Raw genomic sequence first — 22,185 nt, 5'->3', positions numbered from 1 at the left:
ACTAATTGAAATAAAAACAGAAATATAAGCAAACAAAACTACGGAACAAGTCACCCAATTTGGATAGTGACACCCAAATCTGCCAACTCTGGCAACTATCGTACGCTGCAGAAAATGCACGAAAATAAAAATATAGATTGAAAATAATTGCGCTTTCATGCGTAAATAAAAGCAACAACAAAAAAAAGGACCGAGGATGAACTGACGAAATCAACGTGCATTCCGATCCCGCACTTTCATGTGATTAGCTGTCTGGATTTAGGCAATTAGAAAACGCAAGGCTGGTGAAACGAAAAAAAAAAAAAAACGCTTAAGAATTTTTATGCATTAATAAACAATTCTCAAAATTTGTATAATTTTTTTTAATGCCGTGGGCTTTGTTTTGTCCTACAACTTGTGACAGTGGTTTTAGTGCAGCGCAAGCAACGCAGTTTCTGTTTATTCAAGTGTAGGGGGCAGCTTGTGGTAACACGCGACCGCAGCATTCAGTTGTGACACTGAGGGCAGGATTTTTTCAACTGCCTCCAGTCTCTCGTCCTTCAGCCACGCAGTAATTGTTTTTTGAAAAACCATTAACCAACTACTGGCTGCAGAAACCAAATCTTATTACAGGCATAAAGCGATGCTTTTCCGCGTCAAGCAATAACTTTCTAGTATCATGAAGTATTTATTCTGGAAGCTATCCCCGATGGCTGTTGTACACGTATTTCTGTGAAATTGACCACGTTTCTGCTGTGAGTAATGACGTTGCGTAGCGTTGTTCCTCAGCCTTTTTTATTTGGGGTAAATCTTGGAAGGTGCCCCCAAACGTTGTCTTTCGCTCGTGCACGATGCCGTTTCTTCATCAACTGCCAAAGGCAAGTGCATCAGCATACTTGGATCAGCTGCCCACACCGGCTCTGCAGGAGCTTTTAGCTTAGCTGCAGTATATTCCTCGATGCGCCAAACTGCATGCAGGCAACAATACTGCATGAAAAATTTGCAAGAAGGAACGAACTAGCGCCTCCAGCTCGACTTCTGGCTTGCACATTGGGTGTCGTCTCTGATTTGCAATTACTGAGTATGGGCAAAAGGTGTACACATGGCATGCCTTGTGAAGGTCGCCTCCAACTTCAAGATTTACCGACCTGAAGGAGTCCTTGCGGTTATCTACGCTTTGCCCCTCAGCAGAATGACAGAAAGCCATGCACAAGTCGCCGCGCTGACCGCCACCGGCATTCCACTGATGACCAGTTTGACAGGAACGGCGCTGTTCACTGAAGCGACGGTGCATGGTGCCATAAAATGGCCACCCGGTCCCTATAAGCTTGCAGAATGGGTAATGCATATTCATTTTATAGCAGTAAGAATGGTGGTGTAAATAATAGAAGTTACGAAAAGTACACGTAAACATAGAAGCACCAGTGCATACTGCTGCTGTTGGTACTGCGTGCACGATGCTTGTTATATAGCTGTGGGGTTGTCTCACACGACACTGGCCGATGGTGTAAGCGACATTGTCTTACATGACCCTGTTTATCGAACGTACCCTATTAAAAAAAACGATTACTACCAACTTTACCAAAAACAAGCCAGGTACAAATACAGTCCGAAACAAAGTGAGAGCAGGCAGCGGTCCTGCGCAGTATGGTGGCACCATCTTGGAGGACTGGCGGTAAGCAAGGCGTTCCGCAGTCCGCTGCAGACTAAACAGCATACTAACATTCGCTTAAAGACCTATCCTGGGGCGGTATTCCCGTAACTGTCCCTTTTGAAAACGTCCCTTTTGCGCCCCTTCCTCGTGACGTACTTCCGGTTAATTAAGCAGTGAGCGTTGGCAGTAGGTTTGCCGCGCTTCCGTTACGTCACTTCCGGTTGTTTGCTTTTAGCCAATCAGGGCTTGCCAAAAGGGACACTTTTGAAAGGGACGCAAAAGGGACAAAACTCGAGAATACCGCCCCTGGTTAGGTCATCTGTAGTACTCCAGTAGGTGTCTGTGAGGTGTGTTTTGGTGTTGATGACTGTGTTTGATGTATATCTGCCTGGTTGAATAATACCGTTTGCCTCCTGCGACTGGCAGCTGAAAATGTGAGTCACCATTTCATTTTTCAGTGCGCAGTACGCGAAAGCTCGTGCTTGCTCCGCCTAAACTTCAGCTGTCGTTTTTAACGGTTGCGGCTCTAGAGTGCTGCTTATTTTTGTAGGTTCCTGCGAAGAATTAAGCGGTCACATACATGTGCTTCCATTTGTGGAACGCCAGTTCTAGCCATCCTCTTTCCAGCTTTTTGTTTGCCTAACAAGTGGCACGTGCTTCCACTGCAGGTTCACGACGCCCAGCGTGCGTCGAAGCAAGACTCGTTTACAGTATACGAGTTACGGATGTATTAAGCTGGCGTCATCAACCGTTAGCTATAAGTGAAACTTTTGCTTCATTATTTCCGTTACCTACGTAGAGATATTGCTGAGTGACAAAGTAATTACACGGCCGCTGGGCTTCTCTGTCGGTTCCGCTCGCTTCTGGCGCGTCTGACGTGGCAGAAGTCAGCGACAGCGACAGCAACATCGTAACCAGTTTAATACCCAATCAGTTGGGTTTCTAGCATCACTCGGAATGGTCGCTTTAGTTGGTTACCCATCAAAAATGCAACGCATGAAAAGGTCACAGCACCTCATCTAGCTCTAGGCTGGCAAAAATGTCTTGGGAAAAATCATGTGAAAGTTCGTGCTTTTCCAATCCATTGTGTAGTGTGTTGCCTTGTAGTCTGTGATCCCGCGTTGTTAGAAAACAGAACTTGCGTTAATGAAATGTTGACGTTAATGAAATGTTGACGGCACGACATTTCTGTCTGTTTCGATTGTTTGTGTGACTACGGCAGGCACAGCAAAATTTCACGCTACCGCGGGCCTGTTGCTTTGTCTCCTAAGCTTTTTACTGCAAAGCATGTCTAAGCCCCCCAGTTTTCTTTCCGGTGTCACTAATTTACTCGGCGCCGCTCCAGGGCACCTCCTCACCACCGCTGGCACCTCTTTCACAACTATTTTCCCTCTCGCCTCCACGATGCCCCTTTGGCAAGTTGCGGAGTCGGAAGCTAACGGTGGTATGCGGTTATCAGATTGCGAAAAATAAACAGAAGCACGGATGCGCGTAAAAAATGCACTGACGATTACTACACTCTCTACAATGAAATTTGTGCGCAGCGCGAGCTGCAGTCTTCTCGGTCAAGGCCATAGCTCGGCAAAACTGGATGCCACTCACTCACACAGTCGCGCTACTATGGCGCACATGCTATGGACATGTGCTGTGACACCGGACCCAACAGACGTGCTTCCACCCCATCTTGCTCGTGCGGTGGAAAAAGAAGACTTAGACTCTCAACGGGGAGCCGTCCAGTTCGCGATGGAGGCCCTCCAACGCCAGCAGTCATAGATGCTGCCTCCCCTACAGGAGGCTGGTATCTGCGACTAATTTAGCCGGCCAATAAAGATGTTGTTCTCTCTCTCACTCAAAAAAATATATTTCTCCTAACGCACTCACTCGCACTCGCCACTCCGCCCTCACCACACGCACTCACGCTCGCCACTCCGCCTTTACTACTCACACTCACTCACGCTCATGCTGGCCACTCGCCCCCCACCACTCGCACTCACTCGCGTTCACGCTCACCACTCCGTTCTCACAACTCGCACTCACTCGCGCTCACGCTCACCCCTCCACCCTCACCACTCGCACTCACTCCCGCTCACGCTCTCCACTCGTCCGCACCACTCGCACTCACTCACGCTCACCCCTCCGCCCCACCACTCGCACTCACGCTCGCCCCTCGGGCCTCACTACTCGCACTCACTCCCGTTCACGCTCACCACTCGTCGTCACCATTCGCACTCACGCTCACCACTCCGCCCTCACCACTCGCACTCACTCCCGCGCACGCTCGCCACTCGTCCTCACCACTCGCGCTCACGCTCACCACTCGTCGTCACAACTCGCACTCACGCTCACCACTCATCCCCACCACTCACACTCGCTCGCACTCACGCTCACCACTCGCACTCATCCGCGCTCACGCTCACCACTCGCATTCGCCGCTTACACTCCCTCGCACTCTCACTCACCACTTGCAATGGCCACTCACTCACTCGCAATCACCACTCGCTTCCTCCACTCACACACACGTACAAATATTTTCGGGCATGAAATACTTACTGATTTGAGCTAAAATTTACCTTTCTCAGGAATGGGGTCTCCCTTTTTCCTAAGTATGTATTCGGTTATTATAAGCACGTATCTTGAAATGTCACTTTCAAAGCGGTAATCGTCGCTGGATTCTTTTACGAAATGAACAAATTCTCGCAAATGTACTGAACCCATTCATCATAACTTTTTATTATTGTCTATGCTATTTCGCTCAGATTCTACAAAAGAAATAAAACACTGAAAATTTTCACAGCGGTGGCAAACAAAAGAAATAGTCCAGTTCGGAAGAAAAGCTTAGAAAAGCTGTTGCCATCTGTCAAAATACTGGCTAGCGCGCGCAGATATTCCTATCTCGAAGCGCGCTATCCGCGCCACTAAAATTGCGCAGTCAATTTGCTCTGGACAACCCCCCAAACGGTTTATTTCAAGAGTTATCCCAGGTGAAAAGGGCGCATAGCGAGAGTGTCCAGCAAAGCACCGCCACGACAAGATTGAAAACGGCAAGCAAGGTGGGGGAAGGTTACTGGAGCGCTTGGCAGTTTATACGAAATAACAGGGAGAATAAGTCATCGGACACACACACGCACGCACACAAGCACGAACACGCGCGCAACACACACGAACACATACACGCGCACACGCATACAAACGCATATGCACGCACACACACACCAACGCACTTGAACACGCGCGCGCACGCACACACATACGAACTCGCACGCACGCGCACACGCACGCAGACGCACTCACGTGAACACGCACACGCACGCACTCATTCACTCACTCACCCACTCACAAATTACGCTGTCCGACTGCCGAGAACGCTTACTATTCGTCACACCACTCAGGGGTCACAGTACCCCTACGCCATCGGCACGCGGACGACGACGAAGTCCGCGTGAAAGCGAGTATCATAACAGAGCGCCGCCGTAACAAGTAGTGACAAATACTGATACGTTTAATACGCCAAGGCCTCGAAAATGAGCTACTGCTTCCACAACACGCAACTCGCCCATTCGAACCGTTTCGCCATCCAGATACGCGAATCTGTGAAAATCTGCGATACCTTTTCAAACGATTACGGGCACTCACAATTTGCGCTTCAGAACAGCCGGCCAATTATGTACACCAAGTACTATGGCACTAGACCACGGTGCTTCCTAATGCCTCCATCGCAGCGCTCAGCGGTAAGGAAGTGCAATCGCTTTATTGCGACGACGTTACCGACACTAATTCCAACACAAAACGCTGCGAGCCAGAAACATCATTCGGCGAGAGTGCGCGCAACAGCCCCTCAATGAGTCATGACAGTGAGAGTATCAGCGCATTATGGCGTTAGACGTCCATCCAAATCGTATTCTTCAATCAACAGGTCACTGTAGAGTTGGTTCCACGGTGTCTTAATTATAAAGGGGAGATAGTGGCTGTGCGTACGAGTGGATATCGCCAGCAGCAATTACCACAGCAAGCGGTTCCTGCGACGAATGCCAACAGCGAGTGATGCTCACCGCGGTAAGCCCCGCACATCGCGCAAGAAGCGCGCGTTCACTCGCCACTCATGAGTCACCGGTGAGCGGAGCTCGCCGCGAGTGGTGAGTGGGACTCACCGCGAGTGGAACTCGCACTCGCGAGTGGTGAGCGGGGCTCGCCGCGAGTGGAACTCTTACTCGCGAGTGGTGAGTGGGGCTCACCGCGAGTGCAACTCGCACTCGCGAGTGGTGAGTGGGGTTCACCGCGAGTGGCTTTCGGGCTCGCGAGTGCTGAGCGTGGCTCGCCGCGAGTGGAACTCGCACTCGCGAGTGGTGAACGGGGGAGCTCACCGTGAGTGGCGCTCGTACTCACTCGCACTCGCACTCACCAGGCCAAAACGACGTGAGGCTCACTCACCACTCACTCGTGAGTGGTGAGTGGGGTGTGTGTGAGTGCACTCATGAGTGAGTTTGCCGACCTATGGGACTCACGGCGCATTTCTGCTGAGTCTCAGGAAGTGTTCGCGTGATCAGCGAACGTACGGCGGCGTGCGCTACACTGCTGCTACCTCGCAGTGCGTCGCCGCCGCCGGCCAGCATGTTGCAAATCGTGTTTGAACCTTCCGCGCGAATGTCACGTGGTTCGGATTAGCCCCGCACAAGGGAGCAGCGAGCATGTTGCTGCATATCGTGTTTGAACCTCCCGCGGAAACGTCACGTGGTTCCGATTAGCGGAGAATGGAACAGCGTCTGGGGAAAGTGTCGGGGAGGGCACTCCTTGGTGGCGACACATGAAACGTGTGATGGAAAGGCAGTGAGAGAGATGACGCCGTAGCCGACGTGTCGTACTCAACTTCACCCTTCGCTAGATGCTCCTCCGTTTTCTTTCTTTCGTCGCTGCTGCGTTCGCTCACTCGGTTAAGTGAACACAAACGCCGCTCCCGCGAAGCCCAGGGAACGGCTGCCAAAGGGCTGCCCCGTAAAACGACCGAAACCCGCCCTCGCCGTTTCCACTCAAATTCACCTCGCCAAGTAGCTGTGCGAATCCCTCCCGGTAGAAGAGAAACTTCCCCAGTTGGAACGCCGGCTCATGCCCGCATTTCTTTTTAAGCTTGGAAGGGCTTCCGAGCGACATTTTCGCCGGTGTCTTCCACGCCTAAGTATGCGCCATTACCGGTTGCCGGTTTTGCGTGCACGGCTTGCGGGTAGAAAAATGGGGGCGTGCACGCACAGCTAGGCTTCATGCCGCTACCGATGAAGTGCCGGTTGTGCTAGTGTCGAAATTACATGGTTCAATGCGGTGTTCGGCTGTCCTCCTCAATCGAGTGGTTCGGGTGTGGGTTGATGTGTTACACAGACATCTAACACACACAGTAAGATGCATACGAGGGGGAAGGAAAATGGACAGCCACATGTTTGTACGCGAGAATAGAGCTCAAGGGCTTCCAGGATTTAAATCGTTATGGGACGGATGCATGCAGTTCTTCTCGAGCAAGAAGAGCAAGGATCGAAGCGTTGGCCCGAACACAAGCGCGAATGGGTGCAAAAACAACGGAAAGCTGTTGGCACCGCCGTTACCGCCTCAAGTTCAGCTCGTGGAGTAGCGGCCAATACCTCCCGGATGAACAGCAAATTTCCTGCTTGGAACGCCGGCGTGAGGCAATAACACTTATTCAGAGGGCTTTCAGGGGATATCATGGGATATTTTCGACGGCGTCTGTCACTTCTAAGCGCGCGCACATGACCGGTTGCCGGATAACGCGTGCGCAGGTTTGTAGTGGAGAATAGTGGGAGGGAGGAGGGGAGGCGTGCACGCACAGCTATAGGTTTCATGCCCGTACTGATAAATGGCATGTCCGTTGTGCTGGTGCGAGATTTAAACGTGGACGTTAAACGCCCAATGGGACCTGTTCGGAGGCCTTAGTGGTAGAGCGGATTGGGTTTGTGTGTTAGGCTATGTTCAGATTACCGACGCAAAACCCGTATCGTGGTCTATGGACGTACAAAAAGGCCATGTCACGCAGTTCGGTTGGCTGAGACGTGAAATGACGTCATTCTTTAAAGCTATTACGACAGTTGCGGCAACAGTCTGAACCCGACCCGACACAAACAGTTAAGACGTTTACGACGCGGGAGGGACACAGGCAGTTCCATATTTATCTGCAAAAACAAAGATTGGATCCGTCAGAGGTGCATTCAGCTAATTGGCTAGGAAATATGCTCCATCGTAAATTACTATGAACGTATTTTGTTTCGTGCACTCCGTGGACTGTGTCCAGCTTTGCAGGTCATGCGTCTTCACAGAGTGGAAGGACACTATTTTTTTTTCCTATTACCCTGTGCGACATGCATAGTGCGGAGCACATTTTCGGGGAAATTCCAGACTTTTGTCAAAAACGAGCCAAGTAACTTCTATCGTAAAGCACAGTATTAAAAAATAAATAGCAGTAAGTGCAGTACGTTTCATGTTTGAGAGCCAGTGTTAACAAGCTAAAAGTTTAGGTTGAATATTCTCGCACGTGCATGCGTTAAGGATGGTGCTAGGTGCTGTATTTAGTAAGCAGCGCGCATTTACCATTGTAGTGAGCGATTTTTTTGCTTATTACAGGCGCCGCAACCTAATGGTGTTTTCCATGGACAAGTGGATGCAGCAGAGAGAACAAGTCTTCCAGGCTGGACCATTCTGCAATAATGGTGTTGAACTACATATTGTGGTCTTGGCAGGCCAGCGAATTACCGAAGAAAAGATCTTGTTTTCATCTACCGGAATGCTTCTGTTTTGTAGGCATCTCAAACAGCTAAACGATGCATGGATCAGTTTGCGCTGCATGAGCTTTTTCATTTTTTGTCTACTATTGTGTCTGTGTTTTGCTTTCGTGTTTAAGTTTTGAACAAACTGATTTTGTTCGCCGATGATATAACCATATGGACAACCGCAGGGTCAGACGGAGGAAAGAAAGAAGCCCTACAAACAGCAGCAACGGCCGTGCTGAATTTCTCCGTGGAAAAATCAGGGTTCCTCCAAATCCTAAAAAGAACACCGCGAAAAACATACGTGCCACCTACTCCGATGACAATTCAACGTAGACGGGAAGCCTATCCCAACAGTAAAGACACTAAAAGTGCTGTGGCTGGACAATGGCTGCGAAACAGCCCTAAACCATTTAATGAAAGAAATAGAACAAACACTACGAATGATTATACCGAGTAACCAACAGAAGGAACGGGATGAAAGAAGCGCACATTCTAAAAATTGTCAACGCTCATAATTTCACGAGTAGCACACTCAGCCCCATTCTTATGTTTAGCAGCCGGAAACTTCAAAACACTCAACGCAGCACTTAAAAAGGCAATCAAAACGGCGCTAGGATTACCCTAATGGACGTCGACGCAGAAATTAAATGAGCTCGGAATCAGCAATACAGTTGAAGAAATTAGGGCCCTGAAAGTAGCACCCATACCTAAAAACATGAACCCAACACTCCACCACGGCAGAAGGCTAGACAGATGCCGTAATATTGAAATATACGGGAATTCATCTTACACGTAGTACACACACAGATGCTTCCATTACGAGTTCCAGGGGCAAAGCCGCCATCTGTGCGCACAACCCAATACAGCAACGCACCATAACTGCTAGCGTGCGGACATAACCTCTTGAAGCAGAAGAAGCAGCATTCCCTCTAGCTATCACTTCAGGTCAACAGGATGCACGAATGAACATTGTTTCTGACTCCCAGAAGCCCACAGGCAATGGGCGAGAGGGCGCGTCAGCAAAACAGCCCACAGATTAGCAATCGGCTACAAGCCAAATAATCCAATCAAAATAATATGGGCCCCTGGCCATGAAACTCTAAAGGGCAAACAACAGGCTCACACCTGGGCTCGCGCCTCCCTTCCCCGAGCTGACAGCCCCCAAGCAGAGGTTCCTGATCCTGTTATGCCTATATATTCCGAAATTCCAAGCTACTACAAAGCAACCCCAATTAAATTCCCACCTCCTCATCCCAAGTTGCAAAGACAGGATCAAACAGCACTCCGCTCAATCCAAACGAACACATTCCCTCACCTCTCCCGTATACACAAACTTTATCCAACCCAATACCCGAAGCTGTGCCCCAAGTGCAACCAAGTAGCCACCCTCTACCATACGGCAGCAGGGTGCCACAAAATTCACCAACACCCTCTTACAGAGGAGCAGTGGAGTGCGGCACTGTCTATATATATAGCGCCGACTACGACGAGCAGTGCCGAACGATCGCCAGAGCAGCCACCGGCGCCAAGGAGACTTGAGCCGTGGACTAGGGGCACCCACCACGCCCAACTACCTAACAAACATAATAAAGTTATTTCTCTCTCTCTCTCTATGGAAGGCTTGATTGATTGATTGGGGGGTTTACCGCGCCGACGCTACACAGGCGATGAGGCGCGCCGTGGTGGAGGGCTCCGGATAATTGTGACTGCCTGGGGATCTTTAACGTGCGCCGGACTCTCGATCACACGGGCGTCTTCGCTTTTCTCCTCCATCAGCAAAGCGGCCGCCGCAGCCGAAGATTGAACCCGCGTCCTTGAGCTCTGCAGCACAACGCCTTAGCCACTGAGCTAACGCGGCGGGTAGCTATGGAAAGTAGGGTGACCATATTCCTGAAGGTAGAAAACGGGACAGACCAGCAGGTGGCCGGGAGCGGAGAAAAAAAAAAAATATCGAGATTGGGAGAACTGCTCTTATTTAAAACGTTACATTTTGCACTGAGCCGTTCTTCGAGCCGAGGGAACAATCCCACTCACAGTTAAATCACGTGCATTCAGTTTGAAAGGCCTTCATGGGGTCCGTAGTTGGTGTATTTGGCCGACCATTTAATTTTTTAAAGTAGGGCTTACGCCCGAGTTCTGCTTTATCCCGCAGGACTCGGGTGTAAAATTCATCGCACTTGTACAGACCAGTAACATTACACGCAATATTGACAGCAGGTTGCTCTATTGTATTTCCTGCGAAGCGCAGGACTTGATCAGACTCTTTAAACAGGACTCTATTAATGAGCGCAACATCTTCATCACAGTCATTATCATCATCTCTTCATCGATTTCATTTTTTTCATACATCTGGTGTAGCAAGCTAGGAGCCTTGGCCAGGCTATTCTCACCAGTATCATTAAAGACTATTCTCTCTCTCTCTCTCTCAGGTTGGTGTCCACGTCGAGTTGACAATGTAAAAAGCGCGCTCCACTACAGCCACATAAAAACCCGCCGCGGTGGTTCAGTGGCTAGGGCGTTGCGCTGCTGAGCACGAGGTCGCGGGTTCGATTCCCGGCCGCGGCGGCCGCTTTTCTGATGGAGGCGAAAAGCAAAAGCGCCCGTGTGTGCGAGATTTCGGCGCACGTTAAAGATCCCCAGGTGGTCAAAATTAATCCGGAGCCCTCCACTACGGCGCGCCTCATCGCCTGCGTTGCGTCGGCGCGTTAAACCCTACAATCAATACAGCCACATAAAAACGAAGGGCCAGTTCCGCGACGCAATAAATCTCAACGCAGCGCACATCCCCTGTTGTCATACCTTTGTAGACTTCCACCCATCTCTCAGAGACCGAATTACATGAAGAGTTCCATTCTTCTAGTTTTTTTTCCGTGCTTTGCTTTGCAATGCATGGTAAGCCGCCGAAATAATGCCTCTTTAAAGTCGTCTTCGGCAAAAAATATCAGAGCGTTCTTCGGTAAGAATAGATCTAAATTTTACTCTCTTGGTAAATATTTTAAAGTATGTAAGGTCATATCTGTAATACATGTAACGAGTCGGCACACTTTTGGTTTGATCAACTTGCTTGGCACCAATTTTGAAACTGCAGTCCTGGGAAAACGGTACATCATTGTTTATTGGGTCAAAGACACTGGACGGCACAAGCGGACCTCAGAAACGGGAATGTCCCGGCCAAAACGGGACGTCTGGTCACCGTATATGGAAGGTGAAGGTAACCCTAATAGGCGAAGCATGTCTCTGCCAAAGGTCTCCCAGTGACCAAGAAACACACAAAAAGAAGGGACTCTCTAAGGGCAGTCGTGTTCGAGGCTGAGTTAGATTCACCATGAGGGCTCTTAAAGTTCTTCAGCGTCATTCTCTGCTGTGCCTTACCGTGCCTTCAATGCCGTTCACTAGTCTGGGCGCTTCTCGTGCTGGTCGCAATTAACTTCTTTCCCTTACGTCCCCGCATATTGTCTTAATTCAAGAAACTTGGTTAACTCCTCAAAAATTGGTCGGCTTTATAATGTCGCTCATTTCGGTTGGATATACCAGGGTCGAGGCGGCGGCCTCCTGACTTCGGTCTCTTCAAAGTTTTGCCACAAAGTGCATATCAGTTGATGTTCCCACAGCATTGGTATTAGATGTACGCATTGATGAGGTCAAACCATTCTCTATAGCAAATGTTTATTTCCGTGTGTTTGTCACCTCCACTGCTTGCCTATAGGGACGGGGAAGACAAATGTGTCCACGAATCAGCATATGAGTCTTCCAGTATCCATGATGCATTCATGAACGAGGGAGCAAATTTAGTTCCTTGCTTTGCCTCAGCTGCTGGCGCCGAATGAGAGAAGCACGGAGATTTTTAGTTCAAGTCGGAGGCGCTCGAATGGGACAGTTAGGTAGATTTTCCTTTCCTCCGAGGAAAGGCGACATTCAAACAGATAGTGTTCTAAGGATTCGGCTTCATTACAAAACGGGCATGCGTCTGTTAATGCCAATCCAGACATTTCCAGATATGTTTAATTTTGGAAGGCGGCACCTCATGGCTGTAAGGGCCACTTGACATTGACGGGAAGCAGAAAACGATTAATTACATTTAAACTTTAAGTGAGCCTACTCTGGTCTGTCCAGGATACCGTTGGATCACCCCCTGAGCAGAAGATATCTCCGAAGACGTGCCGCAGTTACGGTTGTCCAATTCGGCACATGTATACGGAGCGTATATGTGTTTTTTGCCATCATTGTTTTCCAATTATAAATCATACATTCTGAACTAATTAGACCAATCTTGAGCCCTGGCCAATGCCCCTCAATACGTATGCGCCGTAACCCCAAAGGAGAAAAAGCAGAAGGTCAGAGGCGGCCAACATGGCTTCCAGCAACATCCATCACCAGTCGGGCCCCAGTATGCAAGTGCCCGCCAGTAGCCTCATGCGTCTGCGGCAGCCAGCCTGCCTTGACAAACTATGGCTCGACCTGTCGAAGGGCCTCGAGAATATTTACAAGAGCGATACCAACGCCAGCCCCGCCCCGTCCGAGCATCTCTACAGGCTCCTCTACCAGTACTGCACGAGTGGTTCGGAGGAGCCGCGCCGGCTCGCCGGCACCAGCCTGTCTACGGGCCACAAGCTGCACAATCTGCTGCGAGAATTCCTGCGTAACTATCTCACCACTCGCTTCCGCGATGGCACCGAGCTGAAAAGCGGGGACCTCCTGCGTTCCTACATCCAAGAATGGGAAGAATACAAGCGCTCGAGCGGTGTTTTGAACAAGGTATTCCTTTACTTCAACCAGTGCTGGGTCCAAAAAGAGCGGCGCGAAGGCAGGACGAACACCTACGACGCGTACCAGCTGGCCGTCGTGTGTTGGAGGGACCGCGTCTTCAAGGCGTTGTGGGCGGACCTCACCGATGTCCTGCTGAACCTGATCGAGGAAGAGAGGAATGGCGAATCAATTGACAGCGACCTAGTTCGCCGCGGTGTCTTCAGCTACGTCGAGGTTGGGGTGAATGCGGACGCGTCTTCTAACTTGGACAACCTGACGGAGTACAGGGCTGCCTTCGAGTCCTCGTTTTTGCTGGAAACGTACAGCTTTTACAAGAACAAGAGCGCAGACTTTCTTAGGCACAACTCCGTTACGGACTACATGAAAGAAGTCGAGCAGCGCCTCGGCGAAGAGAAGCAGCGAGTGGACCAGTACCTCCACGTCACGACATCGAAGCCACTAGCGCATTACTGCAACAGGGCGCTAATCAGCGATCACCACGAGATTTTCCGAACCGAGTTCAAAAAAATGCTTCACGAGGACAAGATCGAGGACCTCAAGTGCATGTTCCGGCTCGTTTCGCGCACTGAGGGTGGCCTGCGTGACTTGATGACTATCTTCGAAGAGCATGTTCAAACGAACGGTTTGTCGGTGGTGGAGAAGGTGGGCAAAAGAGGTGCCATGGACCCCGAGCTTTGTTTTTCTGTCATGCTGCAGGTACACTCCAAGTGCAAGAAGCACGTTATTGAAGCCTTCAATAAGAACAGTGGGTTTGTAGACGCCCTCGACAAGGCCTGCGTATCGTTCGTCAACACTAATGCTGTCACCTATCTAACTAACTCACCTACAAAGTCACCGGAGCTGCTGGCTAGGTACTGCGACACATTGCTGATTGAGAACGCTGCGATTCCGGAAGAGTCAGGCCTGGAACACCTTCTTGATCAAGTGATGGTGCTGTTCAAGTACATCAAGGAGAAAGACGTTTTTAAGAGGTTCTACGCCCAGCTCTTGGCCAAGCGACTCGTGGATCGCACATCAGCCAGTGATGACGCCGAGGACAGCATGATCAGGAGACTGAACGTTGCCTGCGGCCCCGACTACGTCCGCACGCTTCGCCGCATGCTTCAGGACATCGAAGACAGCGAATGGTTAAATGAGGAATTTAAAGAGCGCGTCCTCAATGCCAAGGAAGTCTTCGGGTTCGATTTTAATGTCCGAGTGATGACATCCGGGTCGTGGCCCTTTAATGAGTTGATCTCATTCCAGCATCCAGAGGAGCTTAAGCAAGTGGTTCAGAACTTCACAGCATTCTACTACAGGAACACCGACAGAAAGCTGCAGTGGCTCCACAACCGGTCGTACGGGGTAGTGGACATGAACTGCTTCCAGCAACCGTACACTCTCGAGGTCTCCACCTATCAAATGGCTGTTCTTCTGATGTACAACTTTGTCGACAGCTTCACGGTTCAGCAACTAAAAGAGGAAACTGGCATCCCTATGGATACCTTACGGGACGTCCTCGAGTCCTTGCTCCAGTCAAAGATACTTGAATCAGAGCGTTGGTCTTCAAAGGAAACAGAAGAACTTAAGCCTAACACTTTGGTAGCCCTCTCCAGAGAGTACAGCAACAGGACAGCACGAGTCAACATCAAGAACCTCCTTAAGAACGAGGTCAGGGATGCGCAGGTGTCTGACCAAAAGCAGATTGACAACGAAAGGAAGTTTTCCATCCAGACGGCCATAGTACGAATCATGAAGGCGGAAATGATGCTGAAACACAAAGAATTGCTCGCTGAAGTCACTACCCGGTTTTCAAGTATGTTCCCGCTCACAAAAAGGGCAGTTAAGAACTGCATAGACAGCTTGATTGAAAAGAATTACCTAGAGAGGGATGAAGAGCAGCTCGATACGTACATCTATATTGGTTGAAAGGATAGACAATTTTGTTTTCCTCCTCCAAATCCCGGGTGGATTTGGACTTCCGCGCCCTGTCTTCTGAGCAATAAAGCTGTAACATGCAATAGGGTGTCTATGTCTGTAACAAAACACTTTATTACCTTGCTCTTTTTTTAATAACTGTGTAAAGAAATGTTTTCGATTTCTATAGTGCGAACAATTTGTTTTAAAGTATAGCTGGTTACCTAAGTAGGCATGTTATAAAAACAAAAATAACCGAGGGGAAGGATTGTTCAGACCAACGTTACAAGACAGCTATGTTGGTGTGCTCTGAGCTAGTAATGGGCCATGCTAATTCGTCCCTCTACGTGCGTGTTACGTCAAAGGGATGATAGTGATTTCGCTCATCTTGCCTGCCATGACCGTACAACTTGAAACAAGAAAGGCCCAGAGCAAAGTCCAATCACATATTCATTGAGACAAACCTCCGAATTTCGCATGGGCACCGGCTCGGTTGTGTGACATGTGTTTCTTGCAGTGCCTCCTGGAAACAGTGGTATTTTTTGTTGTGAAGATTTATTTCTTTGTGTCGCAGTTGCCGAAATCCTGTGCTACAGCTCACGGTTTTGTCTGCAACAATTAGGCAAATTGTTGTTTTTGTGCTTATAAGGTACGTCTTTCAATGTATTTTATGGTGATCTCTCGACAACTGCAACTGTCTCTTGTCTTCAAAATAAACAGCTATAGCCGTACTACCGACACGGGCAACGCAATAGGTGTAAATTAAGTATTTCTAATTATAGAAGAATAAAAAATTTCAACGCAACTTGCTAGAAGAAAAAGCTTCCTGTGCTTTTTTTTTCGGTCGTGTTTCTGTCTACTGTCTTCTACACACTGATGGCAATTCCTGGCGAATAAAACTTTTAACACCGAAGCTGTTTAGCAATTTGTTATTCTCCCAGCCCGTAGTTAATAATGCCAAGAAAATGCCGAACTCACAAGCCGCCTGAACCCCCCGACATCCCATCGCCTCTCGCTCCGTGGAGCCGCCCTTCTGTCACGGACTCTACGGCCACCCATCCCGTCCCGTGCAACGCCCGCCCCGTCCGCGCTGCCCGCATCAACGCTCTCCGAAACAGTAAACTCCCCCACGAAATCGACATTTACACCGACGCGAGCATTTCTCCTCCGCTAGTTGGCACCGCATGGGCTTCTCCTGACCTCCCTTCCATCTAAGGCAAACGATCCCTTAATATTCCATGTGCTACCATCCTCGAAGCGGAACTCCATGCTATTGTTCAAGCCATAGACTACCTCATGTTTGACTTTCAATCCTCCGTGCCTTCCCAGATATGCATCCTGACAGACTCTTTCGAAGCCCTACAGACTCTAAAATGTCCTACGTCGACCAATACCATCGCCAGCAAAATCATTCATGAGATCTCCATCCTGAAATCTAGCGGCATTCATGTTCGCCTCGACTGGTCACCTGGACACGAGGAGTCATCACCGGGGAACCAGGCAGCCCACTCGGCTGCGCGGGAGTGTATAACCTCTAGCCCTCCGCTGCTACCCGACTTGGCTCCTCCACCTACTGAGACATTACCACCAGCGATACAGCTTCTACGTTACAAAAAGGAAAAAAAAAGACCGCCTCAAGGCCCTGACTCCAACCGGCTCTTTATCCGCCCTGCCCCCGCTCCCAAGATCAGCCAAAATTTTCATAAACAAATATTTTGCTAATGCTAGCCTTACCCCTGAGACCTTCCGTAAATGGTACACCCCGTTTCTACCACCTCGATGTCCCTTCTGCGCCTCCCCCACTCTCGCCAATCTCCAGCACCTAATTTGGCACTGCCCGAAGTTCGCGCGCTACAGAACCTTCAAGCCTCCTCCAAATACAACCTCTCTTTACATCGACCCTCGTACACTGGAACCCTCCATGCTGGCTTTAATTGCACACTTTCCCCTAAAAAGCGGTCTAGCGCGAGCAGTCTAGAGTCGTGAGCCTGCTCTCCTCACCCCACGCGGCCTCTTCAGCATTCTTAAGGAGCCCACGTGTTTTGGGTCGAACTGCACGCATATAAGATGCCCCAAATTACAAACACCCCACCTTCTACTTCCCCTTCCCCCACTTGACGTAGAGTCTTCCTGCCACAATAAAGGCTACCTCCTGCTCCTCCTCACAAGACCGCGTGCTTCGCGGCGACCGCCCAGCGTCCCCCGGCGCATGTTTTTCAAGCCAAGCATACCCACTTAAGGAGACTGGCCAAGATTAGCCATAAAGAAAAAAGAAACTCCAGCGTTCGCCGTAATAGTGGCAACACTTGCCCGGGACGAGAAAGACACATCATAGCGTACGCCCCTCCAAGGTGATGTCCTATGATTATCATTTCAAAAAAAAAAAAAAAAAATAAAGGAAGCTCACACTTACAGCAACAATGATGGTGTAAAGGTAGTTGTAGCAGCGAAGAAGCAGCAATTCGGGTGCAATCGGGGACCTAAACCGTCGTGATGGTCGCAAAGGTTGCGTACAGCTTTGCTACCTTCAGTTCTTACGCGTTAGTGTGAGCTTCCTACATTCTTTTCTGTTTGATTTGGTATGCTGCATAACCCCAGTCTCAAAGTTTGCTGCTCGTGGTAAACAGAATAAACACAACATGCATCAATGTCCTGCTGGGTGTGGTGTACATTTTCTGCTACCTTTCGTCGTGCGGAACACATTCAATAAAACCTAGTGCGCTCACAGTAAAGGCAACTCCCCCCCCCTCATCCTCAGTTAGGATTCCTAAACAAAAACTAATTCTGTATAACCTTAATAGGTCTAGTAGGCTATTAGTCGATAAGTTCGATTAGGCTATGGATATGCATAATCTATTAGTGTCAATAAGTTAATACGACGTATATCAGTGCATTAGTCCATACGTGTATTAGTTATATTGGTGCCGGGGGAAAGTTCAAACAAAAATGAAATATTGTAGCACATTTTATTGTTACCATAATAAACGTAGAGCTGAACATAGCTCTATAGAGAGCTATGTTCAGCTCTATAGAGAGCTATAGAGAGCTGAACATAGCTGAATATAGCTTAATATAACGAGTTAAATATGGTTATTATTACCATAGTACACACGCTATTCATTCTTATTTGGCAAAAATCGGTCTGAATAATTCAAAAGCCAATATCTGCAATCTCATCAATAACAACGAAGATTGTAAGTTCACCTGCAAGTGTTTCTGCCACCTCGCCGCTTCGGACGTCTTCGTTCAAGTTCTCTTGTGCTATGTAATGAATGTCTGCAGTGACGACGAACAGACGCCACTCGCACGGCGTGTTGCGCAAAGATGAACGCCGTTTCAAAGTACTAACATCATGTTCTGCACTCCAAAGAGAACAAGGGACCCGTAGGGGTTCCGGAACGTAAATCATTATTTGTTGACTGGGTGAGTGACTGCGATTGTGCACTTCAAAATATAACCCCTGACCACGCGAAGTTTCAGCGAACACTTGGATAAATCAAATGAAAATTCTTGTTTAATTAGCTGTGACATTACCGCGAAGTTGGCGGTAATTGGATAAATGTTGAGCTTGACTCTTTCGAGGATCTCTTAGTTTTCATTTCCGACCAGTTTGTAAACCTGCCACAAAGCGATTTTTTTAAAGACCTGGGCTTAGAACCAAGCAACACCACGCGCTAATGTCGTTTCTTCTCCATAAAATTCGCTCAGGTCTGCTAAAACCCGGCTGAACTGCACGTAAAGGTCCTTTACGTGCAGCTCAGCAGGGTTTTAGCACACCTGCTTCGCTGCTTTGTTCTTTCAGGACGAAGCAGCAAAGGCGGGCTAGTTCGAGCATGATACTAAGGCTTAAAAAATGGCCACTTTTACACAAGCCTAATTAATAAGTGTTGTATTTAGGGCTTCTTTTCCTTTGTCCTGTGTAAAAGCACAGTTTTTTTGCATGTCAAATAACTGCACTTTCATCTGCTAATAGACGTTTCAAAATTGCCCCCCAAAATCCTCTAGCCAGTAGACAAACAATTTACGCGCTAGACATTCAAAATATATGTAGTTGGAACACCGCTAAAATAGCAACACTTCTCTTCAGTTTGCGATTCACCTGTCTTGTGGGTCAAAGTATGTTGGTATTTTTTTCGTGCTACTGGTACGTTTGTAGATCTGAGGAATTCTTCTGCACAGACATGGACAAATGAAACGCTAACGCGAAAATATGAACCGGAGCGCACAAATATTGCAGTTTCTATGCCAGTAAAATTGTCACATCGCTTTACAACTGCAACAAAGTTAGGAAGTGTGACTTTCCAAATACACCACAACCACGTCATTATGTGACCTCCACGAACCACATTCTTCGGTTTTGTGTGTTCTGGTTCATATTTTTGGGTTCGCTTTTCATTTGTCCATGAATGTACAAGCCTTCTAGCCGCACTGGCACAGTGCTACCATCTTTTGTATATCCTAGTTATTCCACCTGTATCTGCCATTTCTTCTTCCATTCTTCTTTGGGGCTGCTGAAACTTCGCTTGTATCCGGTCCATTAAAAATGTTCCCAGGTGTAGTGTTGGTATTGGGTAACTGTGTTCAGAACCTTTCTGCTGTTTGACTCTGTCTTGCCTATTGCGGCACCATTTCCATTATTAAGTGAGTTCATCTATTTTTACCACCACATAGTTTCGTCTTACTCTTGGACATCATTCTTTTATGTTTCTTTGAAGTTTTCGTGTTTCTACAGCGCAAGGATTGTTTACTTTTAGTTAATCAAATTTATGACAATTCTATTGACTTCGCATTGTTTAAATAACTTTCTTCAGTTTGACACTCGTGCCAGGGCTACAGCCAAGGCTCAAGGGTACCTGAACTGAGGTGAACCCACCCCACCGAGTGACGGCTCAACGACCATTCTTTGTTCGATTAAACGATAATTATCTCTCCCTAGATACTTTCAAATTTCTGCACTTCTGAATGATTACTCTTGAATGACATTTTTGTATTTCCGTTTTCGATCAGGTCCTAAACCTGCAACAAACAAACAATTTTTTTTTTCAAAGACCCGTGCCCGAAATGTTGTTGCAATAGCAGGTTCCAGTGATCTTGTCATAGCAGAAGAAGAAGGAAAAAAAGATCCATATAGTATATCGCATGTCGTAGATCAATAAGTGAGGTTGCGTTATTGTCAGCATTAATCAAATCATTTTCGCGCAGTGATAAGTCGCTCACACTGTTGATGACTAAAAGCTTTCTGATCTTGTATTTATCACGTTGGCACCAGCCTAGGGTGAAAACAAAAGCCAGATTGCTGAACAATTTTGTTCATCTTTCCTCTACACGTATACTCACGTCGCGAATTATGTCAAAGTACAATACTCAAATTGGAAAACATTAGCAGTACAGAAATTAGGGTGCACGGGCGTTTGACACATATGCAGAACGTTGTGGAGCTTAAAATTGGTGGGAGTGGTGTATACATTTGCTGTGTGGTTCTGTACACAAGGTTGTTCTAAATGAAACAAATTAAATGGAACATTTTTTGGCTGTGCCCGTCATGGTATTTTAGTAGTTAAGGCGTTCTGGCGTTCTGCCGTATGGCAAGGAGGGGGGAGGGTTGGTTCCAGTCAGCGACCGCTGTATTTAGGGATTCTCGCATTTGTCGTCTGCTTCACTCAGGATCGCTCTCCCTGCTGTTTCTTTGCGCTCGGTCAACGTCTGATGCTTGTCCGCACCAGAATTGGCGTGTGGGTAACTTTTTATCATAATAATAGGCTTAAAATCGCATACACTAGCTCATGGTGTCAATTAAAGTATAGTTTTGGATACCGCTATGGGAGAAACATTGCCGGCGCCACCCCATTCCTTGCGAAGCCGCTCCTGCGCGGAGCGCGAAGAGTCGGAGCTAGGCGTCAGCTTCTCATGTAAGCATTCGAACAAAAGGAACAGTCAGCTGCTAATAACCGACAACAGCGAAAATGGAAGACCAAAACAAATTCTAGGCCTTCAGGGCTGTCGGCTTTGGCAGAAGGCATCACGATTCCCGGTAATCATATGTAAATTAAAACAGTATTTGCAACCTTGCCGAACGCTCGAACGCGTTTTGTCACATCACTTTACGTTGTCAAGGCATGAAAGTTTGCCGACATGCACTATAGACTGCAAAAACTGTAGGTTGAGTTCCAAATAACCCATTATGTACATACGCGCGTGCTGATTCTATACCAGGCATCTAACCAGTATGGAGGTTTATTGAGCAAAACGAGTCACGTCTCCGTTAAATTTATAGTAACACATATATGTTTGTTAAGACCTGGAGGGATATTTCGGAACATTTTGCACAGCCATATTTTCCCGATATTCGGATATGCGTTATAGGAAAACTGCACTCAAGAGGAGGAGGGGAAAACTTTGTTTAACAATTAAATCGATCTGGTTAGTGGGCCGGGTCCAGAGTCCAGGACAAGAGAGTAAAAGAATTTTTCTTCAAATCATAGAACGCCATCCCGAGTAGAATAGGATTTGTTCTTCGCGCCTGGAAGGGTTGAAAAGCAATAAAGAGCTACTTGGAATTCTTCTTCGGTTTCGAGTCTTGTAATATATGCAGGTATACTATTTATTACGTTAGTTAGCGAGTATATCACGCCTTCAACACCGTAATCATGTCATCATTGTTCGAGTTGAGAGCCAGTTGGTTATGATAACGATATAATTACGATAGAAATTCGGATCACAAAAGCCGCCTTAGATTACTGTGGACCACGTTGTTTAGGGCGCGATCGCGGTGGCGTAGCACAAACCTTCTCATTGTATTTGCATGTGAATAAACAAAGCACGCTGCGGATATGCACCTTCTTGCAGGCAACCGTAATGAAAGCCAATTTGTGAAGAAGGGAATATATGCCATACAAAATGAAGGAAATATCCACACGACCTTTGTGAGTCTCCCAAACATCCCGAAACCTCCTAATAAGAAGTTGGTGACGGCGCAGAAAAATAATGCGTTGGGCAGAAAAAAAAAAGCAAGAAACATTAATCCGATACAAGACAACAAGGAAAGAAACAGAAGAAAGCCGCTTTATTTCCTGCTGTGCGATGAGCGTGTAGAGGCCGCTGCTTGGTACGTAGTATTAGACTGTT

At 48.0% G+C, this 22,185-nt stretch overlaps 1 pseudogene; it reads left to right on the top strand.

Moving 5' to 3' along the window:
* Window positions 1-12,747: 12,747 nt before the first annotated feature.
* On the top strand, window positions 12,748-15,072 carry LOC144137680 (cullin-1 pseudogene; annotated as a pseudogene).
* The last annotated feature ends 7,113 nt before the right edge of the window (window positions 15,073-22,185 follow it).

This window comes from Haemaphysalis longicornis, unplaced genomic scaffold, assembly GCF_048455015.1.
Source record: "Haemaphysalis longicornis isolate Haplotype H1 unplaced genomic scaffold, Haemaphysalis longicornis Haplotype H1 scaffold_438, whole genome shotgun sequence".
Taxonomy (NCBI): Eukaryota; Metazoa; Arthropoda; class Arachnida; order Ixodida; family Ixodidae; genus Haemaphysalis; species Haemaphysalis longicornis.
Note: the sequence above shows the minus strand (reverse complement) of the source record. Positions and strands in the feature narration are given on the sequence as shown.